Raw genomic sequence first — 9,236 nt, 5'->3', positions numbered from 1 at the left:
CATAACTTCTCAAAGAGAAAAGCCTAAATACCTATTTCTCACAAGATGCCTATAACTTGTTGCATTTGTATGTCTATAAACAAACTGGTTTACGTTTCTCATGTGCATAAATTCTTGGAAAAAAAAAACAAACAAAATAGGATAATCCTTTTCTTTTTTTTGCAAAACTCACAACTGTGAGTAGATTATATTGTCACACTACAAGAGGTTCTTCATGTTGGCAACACTAGCAGTGTGACGTTCAAATGTTAAATTTTACGACGTCGCTATGATCATCGCTATGCAACAAATAGTATAGCGACGCTCATAGCGACTCCGACAGGGGTAAAAATTAAATCGAAAACGTCAAGAACTCGTATCTCATATCTGAGTTTCGACGTTCTAGCGAAACAGATAAATCCACGGTCTAACTCTAGGCTTTCTCTTTCTCTCTCTTTTCCACACACACACACACACACACACACACACACACACACACACACACACACACGCACGCATGAGGAGAGAAAGGAGAGCAAGATATGCTGCTTTCCTCTCCTCTCTCTCATGTTCCTTTCCCCTCTTTCTCTCTCTCCCTCTCAACCACACACACCCACACACACACACATTGTGTCTTTGAGAGAGAGAGAGAGAGAGAGAGAGAGAGAGAGAGAGAGAGAGTACACACATGCATTAACAAAACACATACACACACACATTGAATGTACAAAAAATTACATAAACATGCATAGACAAATAATGAATACATGCACACACATTGAGAGAGAGAGAGAGAGAGAGAGAGAGAGAGAGAGAGAAGACAAAAAGAGAGAGGTAAGAGGAAAAAACAAAGAGAGAGAGAGAGAGTGAGATAAAACGTAGAGAAAATATGAAATGAAGTGTTATATTAAGATTTAGAGTTAGGTTAGATTTAAAACTACATTTAAAATTAAACTAGATTAAGATCTAAGATTAAGTTAGATTAGATTTAACTTATATTTAAAATTTATGTTAAATTTAAAATTATGTTAAACTTAAAACTAAGTTAAGGTTTAAATTAGATTTAGGTTTATGTTAGATTTAAGATTAAATTAGATTTAGCTTTATGTTGAGTTTAAGATTAGATTACATTTAAATATATGTTAGACTTAAGATTAGGAAAAGATTTAAGATTAACTAGGTTAGGTTTAAGGTTAGATTGAATTTAGATTTAAGTTAAATTACACTTAGGTTTAGCATTTAAAATTAGATTAGATTTAAGATTAAGGCAAGATTTAAGATTAGCTAGGTCTGATTTAAGATTAGATTAGATTTAGATTGAAGTTAGATTACATTTAAGTTTAGGTTAGATTTAAGATTAGATTAGATTTAGGTGTATGTTGAGTTTAAGATTAGATTAGATTTAGATTTATATTATATTTAAAACTAGATTAGATTAAATTTAAGTTAGATTTTAGGGCATGTCAATGAAGGCTTTGCCCAAAGAGCAAACACTAGGTACAAAACAATATATATATTCCCATCAGAATCTGACACCTATTAACTCACCCACTAACCATGTTCAATTAGCTCAGAATCACCGTATGTTCAATAAGGTTAGATTTAAGATTGAATTTTGGATTTAGCTTTTATATTAAAGTTTACCTTCGGGATTACGAAAAAAATTAGAGTTACGCAAACATTGACCCCTCTCTTCCTCTCTACGGATACGACCTTAAATTAGAAAGCTTTCAACGGCATGATACTCAGATTGGAGGGTAATCCCTCGAACAAGGATCTGTTGTGAAGAGATGTTGAGATGCTATGAATTGCTATAGCTAGAGAAGAGGCAAAGGGGTTTTGTCCACTACATACACTATCATGTAGACATGGGTGTGCAAATTTATCGTACCCACAAATATAGGTATTGAACAATAAAGACAAGATTATAACCTGGTGGTTCTGATTTTCGGGCACCTCTAGACCAAGGTGTGTGGGGATCATACATGACTAGAATGTGAGGTAGTTTACAGTGTGAATAGAGAGAGACAGAGAGAGAGAGAGAGAGAGAGAGAGAAGAGACAAAGGATGCTAAAAGAAGATTAAATTTATATCCAGGTTATAAAGTTTTTACATTTATTATGTGTAGTGAGAACGATGTGGGGCCGTCCAACCGAAACACCTATCTCTCAACAAGGATCTTATGTCCTTGTAATCAATGCAAACATCCTGTGCAACGGACAAAACGCGTTTCTTTGCAGCATGTTCACAAATTTGGCAAGTTTTGATCCATCTATTATAGATCGAGTTGTTGCCAATTATAACTTGTCGAACTCTGACACTGGCCAACAGGCAGCAATCTTGCAACCCAATAGACGTGTTCATAGGCGCTTTGGTCGAGCAGCATACGTGAGGCCATAAGATGTAGCCTCTGACAACTTGGAGGATGATCATGCAGGCCATATTCCCAACGAGGCAATGTTTGAGTCCGAGATCAATGAAATGATCAAGACGATCATGGATTCAGAAAGACTTATCTATGATGATATGAAAAGTGAAGCCAATACGCCATTGTATGATGGAGCACGTGTGTCTAGATTGAAACTGCTCCTAGTTCTTCTCACGTTTTCAGGTGATCTACTACAATGTGTTTACTTTAATAAAAACTCTAGATGTATACTGATCTGATAGATTACTTACACAAGTGTACCGCATCTTTTTCGTTGTGTAGATTGCTCAAAGAGCACATACTTCCAGCTGATAATGTGATGCAAGATACCAGACAGGAAGCAAGAAAGATCTTGCAAAACTTGGGGATGGATTACAATTTGATTCATGCTTGTCCTAACGACTACATTCTTTTCAGAGGGGAATACATAGACATGGAGAAGTGTCTGAAATGTGATTCCCAGAGATATCGAGTTGATCTCCACGGACAAAAAATTCCACAAAAGGTTTTGCAACATTTTCCTCTGCTTCCTTGCATCAAGCATTTCTTCAAATGTAAGTCCATGGCCACCCTAGCATCATGGCGCGAGGAGAATAGATCTTGGAATGGTGTGCTATAGATTCCTGCAGATTGTGCAGTCTGGAAACATGTAGACCATACATAGTCGGATTTTTCCAGGGAAGCTCAAAATTTGTGCATAGGCGTGGCTATGGATGGGTAAATCCATTTGGTGAGAGATAAACATCTTACAGTGTATGGCCCGTTATCATCGTCAACTACAACATTCCCCCGTGGTTGACTACCAAGAAGGGGCACCTGTTTCTAAGCTTGATTGTGTCAAGGCAATATAAAGTGAAGAATATGCATGTGTATCTTCGTCCACTATTGGAAGAGCTACAACAATTGTGGATTGGCATAGAAGTGGTGGATATGAGCCGACACACAGGTCGACGAAATGCTTTGATCAGAGGCATTCTAATGTGGACCATGCATGACTATCCCGGACTAACAGAATGCTCAGGTGATACACTCAAACTCAAACACTATTAATCTTGGTTTTTCTCAAGCTTATCTATTGTCATGTGTATACATGCAGGGCAACAAGCGGATATAGAGCATGTGTCACATGTGGACCTAGACTTAATGCACGTTGGGTGACCTCACTGAAGAAACAAATCTACGAAAGTCATCAAGCGTATCTTCCAGAGAATCATGAGTTACGAGATGGTTTTTTGAGAAGAGAGCCACCAAGGATGTCTGCACAAGCATGGTTAGAGCAGAAGGAGATATGTGATGACGGTTTGCCCTCAGGGATGAAGAGACTCTCTCTATGGTACGAGTTACCATATTGGCCCCACAAGATTACAAAATCATGGCAAAATTTGAACAGTCTAGTCGATGACGGTCCTCTGATGCAGATCCTGTGGTGGCGTAACTCACTTACTTTGGCATGCTACAAGAGATTTTGAGGATCGATTATAGAGGATTTTTTGTGGACTTGTTCGAATTACAATGGTTCAAGATAAACATAGAGGGTTACAATGCTACTGTGCGCAGAGGAGAGTCTGGTTTCCTTGAGGTGTATTCAACTAAAAAATGGACTGACCTAAGAGACACTTTTGTACTATTCAAGCATTGTGAACAAGTAAGTCTGTAAATATTTAACATCCTATTTTAGAAGTTATGTGCCTGGAAGCACTTTTGTAAGTTATGTGGCTCTGGAAGGTGATATTTCATCCTACAAAGTCTGCATCAAACTGGTGGTAAGTCATAGAGGTAGCCCCTTGTAGTGCACGGAAGTATGAGGGCTACCATGTGCCAATCATAATAGCATTAATGGAGGAGATTGGTGAGGATGCTCAGTCAAAACCACTGAGGTGGTTCCAGACGAGCATCAAGCTGCTACTCTTTATGGGGTGCATGCAAAGGATCTACAAAACAAAACGAAGGACATCTGACTAAACGGAGAGCTCTATATAGACATAGGGAGTTATGCTGAGCTATGCAAGGATGAGAGAGAGACCTCTTTAAGCCATAAAAATTGTATTTGAACAATTTTTCTCTATTTTTTAATATATATTGTATTCACGTGGCTTTTTGTCCATTCTTGTCTCCAAACCAAAGGAGACCTCAAAGGGCAGGCAGACCTTGCTCTTCTAATGAGGAAGTAGGAAACATGCATCGCTACTCGCTAAGGTTTAATTTGAAGCCGGATTGAACTCCTTGTTGCAGGAATCCCTCCCCCTATTATCTATAGTATAGATTATAGCTTCTCCATTCAATATTAAGATTAAATGTTCGTGTGTTTAATGCAGGTATGGATGATGATGAGTTTCTTTCTTCTTTGTCACCCCAGCAGAGGAGGTGGTACGAGGAGCATCATCGTTCTGGAGCACCATCTTGTCGTTCCACTCCTTTAGCAGCTCCCTTTGTTTCAGAGCATTCAGCACGCTCCAAAGCTTCGATGTCAATGAGACGATCTTCACACTCTTCTAGGCACCGATGCTCTAATGGTGGTGGCGGCCGCAGTTACTGTGGTGATGGCGCTGCTGATGCCTCGATACCGCCTTGTGTTGGACGAGGATCTTTACCTTCCCCTTCTTTGCCCGCCCTCACACCAGCCACGACATCGCTATCTATGCCAGGTTTTCTGCGGTTATTGACCGTTCCTGGCTACACACCACTAGCTACTCCTCTGAGAGTCACCCCAATCGACACTCCTCGCTTTGGGCCCCAGACTCCATTGGAGACACCTGACCTCCGTACCTCCATCGAGATGTCGCTAGAGACACCACTTGAGACCCCTGCCAAGACACCCAGGTTCACGCGTCACAGGCAAGAGGGCTTGCAGTACTCGGTAGACATCAGCGGCGGCATCGCCTTGGATGACGAAGGCAAGAAGGTGATCACGCTCATGCGCGGTCTTTGCTCTCAGGTGTTTTGACACTACATACTAAACACTTGGAGTGAAGTGCCAAATGAATTAAAAGACAAAGTCATCAGCATGCTGCATGACTAGTTTCCCGTGTCAAGTCGGGATGAGCACTTCAATGAAGACCTGATGAAGGTTCGAATGCGCGAATACTGCAAGCACAAGCATTCTAAAGTACAAAAAGCAATAAAGCATGGGTGGAACAAACCAGATTGGCTGGCCAAAGAAGATTGGAAGAATGTGAAGCAAGTAGAGTGCGAGAATCCTAACAAGTGGAAGCAATAAAAGGAGGCAACCAAAGCGCGAGCAAAGGCAGGGAGCTCGCACCACTTGGGGAGCGGTGGGTGGGCATCATTTGAGGCCGATATTGTAAGTGTTTTTGCATTGCTCTTTAGGTTTGGTAGTTACATCTATTTGTACTTTTAAATTCTAACATAATGTATTATTTGTATGTTTTGAATAGTGGTCGATGACAGAACGTGACCCCACACCGTACGAGCACGAGTACGCAGACAGAAAGGACTTAAATGCCCTTATGGACATTCTCAATTCTCGAGGGGGCATGGTTAGTATTTCACTTTACTCTTTTACATTTGTTGTATTTTAATGACAAGCTAAGAAAATAGATTGTTTTGTAATTATATGTTTATACTTACAGAAAGTCTTATTGTTTTTTTCTGCAGAATCCGATAGATACACCGCTTTACGTGAGGAGATGTTTGATTAGACGACGTCAGTCTAGCCATAGCCAGATAGCATTAGTTTTATTTTGTCATAGTATGTATAATGAGATGACGTGTATACATCTTTTTGTAAGTATTGAAAAACAATGTATTTTTCATATAACGACAATTGTGTTGTAACTATTACATTTGCAAAGCTTAACAATCAAGTGATTTTGTCTATGATGTGTATAATTGTCATTGATTTAATTTCGTCAATTCACTTTCATCCAATTACTTTTGTCAATTTTGTATCTTTATTTTGCAAACAATACTCTGCATGATGGAGTTAATGGTTATATTGTCTTGTGGGTGACTACTTTGGGTCTATACCTTGCACTTTCTTTCAAAGGTGAATCTGGCTTATCTTGGATTCATTTAGGTTTAGTCTATTCATTTAGTTTTACCTTGACACCCAAAAAATTTCTCTCTCGGGCGTCGGTATAAGCATCTTTTTATAAAGTTCTACAATGTCGCTATAAGCATCGCTACAAAAGGACTGTACTCGTCGCTATAACTGTCGCTATAGGCATCCCTATAAGCGACACTATATAGCGACGGTTATAAGGTCGGTCATAGCGACATTCTTGTAGTGACGCTTTTAGCTACGATCTTGGTGACGCCGGGGATTACGAAAACCCAATGTATTTTCGTTGCTAAAAGCGTCACAAGTGCACATAACCTCTTGTGGTGATAACCAAAAAATATACAAGCTTCTGCCATGCTCATGACAAGGGATGAGCTCATACCTTTATCTAAACAAAGTACCCAATGATACGGAAGGAGCCCACACCTCTATTCTTATAGGTCATTCAGTATGGCATCCAAGACCCTCTTCCACTCATCAAAGTTATTCTGTTTTTCAATGGCTTTCTTGGATTATCTCCGTGAACTTAGCTGTTTCCTTGGTGCCCTCGAAAATAGGACAATCCTGAGTGATGAGTTATTGTTACCCGAAGAGTATCTTCAACTCTTAGAAGACACTAGTAGTCTACCTTTTTTGATAATGACAAAAGACTATAAGTCTTAAAGAAAATTAAAGACCTTGAAAAATACCAATGAAACAAGAAAATTTTTGTGCGAAGAACAAGTACAATAATTAACTATAAAATACTTTTTTCTAAAAGGTAGCTTTTGATGTTAGGGTACATTTTCACCACTTATGACCAAGATCATAAAACTATTGTCCAAATTGAATTTTTTAATTACTCATCTTTTGTCCTAGAATACTCATGTGACCCTTCACTTGCTATAGTCGTAGCTCATAGTTTTACGTGTAACACCAAAAAGTGGGTGATATGTCCGTCAAATATTTCAGAGGGTGCATCTTTAAGAAACTATTCATATAACGTGCATTCAAAGAGTGTTTAAAAAAACCCCTTTACTTGCATGCTTAAGATAATAAAATAACCTCTTTTTAAAAAAAATTTGCGAGTTTTTTTCTAAAATTAATTAAAAAACCCTTTCTGTTAATAAAATCTTGCTAAAACTTTAAAATTTTGATAATTAAAAAAATCATTCAGTTAAACTCACATGGTAACTTACATGTCTAAAAAGTGAAACCCCCCGATTCAAATATCAACCTTGCATGATAATGTTGGGTGTGGACATGCCGCATGAGGTGAGGAGTGTGCAATCCAACCCTAGTCCTTATGTACCAAAACACAACAGAACAATAAGGGAGACATTGGAGACTCAAGTGGCATTACATGTGTGGAATGTCATATAACTCATGTCCAGTATTCGAGAAAAATATACCTCAACTTTTTTTTTTTTTGCAAAACTCACAATTGTGAGTGGATAGTATTAAGAACAAAACTATACACCAATCCTCGAGCTCAGACTGAGCCTTAAGGGTCAAAGGATTACAAGTTATCTGCTTGGCAGAGAAACCACTCCTACTCCTCGGATTTACTTATTACAAGATGTTATGTATTGTTCTAGACCAGTCCTCTGAGGTTTGTTTGCATCCGATCATGTGGATCATCAATCTGCTCTCTTGCATGATTTCACAAAAGCTTGCCAGAGCTAGATCCCCCTCAAACACGTGGTGGTTCCTTGCTTGCCAAATATGTGCAAGAAGTAGTACCTGATTATTTGAGTGTAGACGAGAAGAGCAGGACTTCCCACCCTGTTACTACCAAAGAACATATCATTCTTGAAGAACTTAATTTTCCATGTCCTTTGAATCCACTTGCATATTTTCCCAGCCATGCCCTTGATTGCCTGGCATCCCATGAAAAGGTGGGCTAGGTCTTCACTCGCTATTTTGCATCCTGAGCAACGATCGGACCCGATGCCTCTTTCTTGTATCTTTACGCCCATCGGCAAAGCACCCCACATCACTTTCCACAGAAATATCTTCATAAACTGAGGCCATCTTGGCTTCCATATGTTCTCCATGACTCCTTCCCACCGTTTTTCCGTCCAGTGCCTCTTCCATAATTCGTTGAGAGGGCTATACCAATTAGCATCGTGCATTAATGCATGGTAAATGCCTTTAGAGTGTGGTTTCCAAATGAGGCTACTCCTGGGTCATCTCCAAGCGTCCCATTCAAAGTTGGATTCACAAATTCGCATCACCACCTTATCAAGCTCTGTAATCACCCTATAGACTAGTAAGATCTCAAAGCCATCTAGTTGAAATTGGATGGGTAAAGAGTCAGCAGTTTTCAACACTTTCTATTGCCATCCTAGAATTGCTCTAGTCGAACGAGCCCCTTATTATTCACCTTCATGGCCATTTCTATCCAGTAAGGGCTTTGCGGTGGCCCCAATATTTTAGAGAGCCAAGGGGACCATTGCAATATGGGATTCTTAAAGTATCTGGTTACTTAATATCATGCCGTTTTCAATTTAAAAAATGCCGGTTGAGGGCAAGGGGAAAAGGAGAAATTCCGCCCCAAAATAGACAAAGTAGTGTAAAAACCTAAAAAAATAACCTAACTTTCTGAAATTTCCTCCTGACAAAATCAAGGGAAGGAATTTTGTATGTTTGAAAAAATGATTTTTCCCGAACACTGCTCATGTCTCACTGCCACAAGGTTGATTTACCAAACCTACCGACACTCATAAAGAGATGTACATCCTTGTCATTATCCATGTCCTTGTGAAAGGTGAAAGCTCTATTTGGCCAATAAAAGAAAGTACAAAATTGTTGTGCATAGATGAGTTG

At 39.2% G+C, this 9,236-nt stretch overlaps 1 pseudogene; it reads left to right on the top strand.

Moving 5' to 3' along the window:
- The first annotated feature begins 4,243 nt into the window (after positions 1-4,243).
- Positions 4,244-6,066, top strand: LOC147463618 (uncharacterized; annotated as a pseudogene).
- Positions 6,067-9,236: the final 3,170 nt, after the last annotated feature.

This window comes from Adiantum capillus-veneris, chromosome 2 (assembly GCF_014529385.1).
Source record: "Adiantum capillus-veneris isolate H3 chromosome 2, ASM1452938v2, whole genome shotgun sequence".
NCBI lineage: Eukaryota > Viridiplantae > Streptophyta > Polypodiopsida > Polypodiales > Pteridaceae > Adiantum > Adiantum capillus-veneris.
This window is presented reverse-complemented; position numbering and strand designations above follow the sequence as displayed.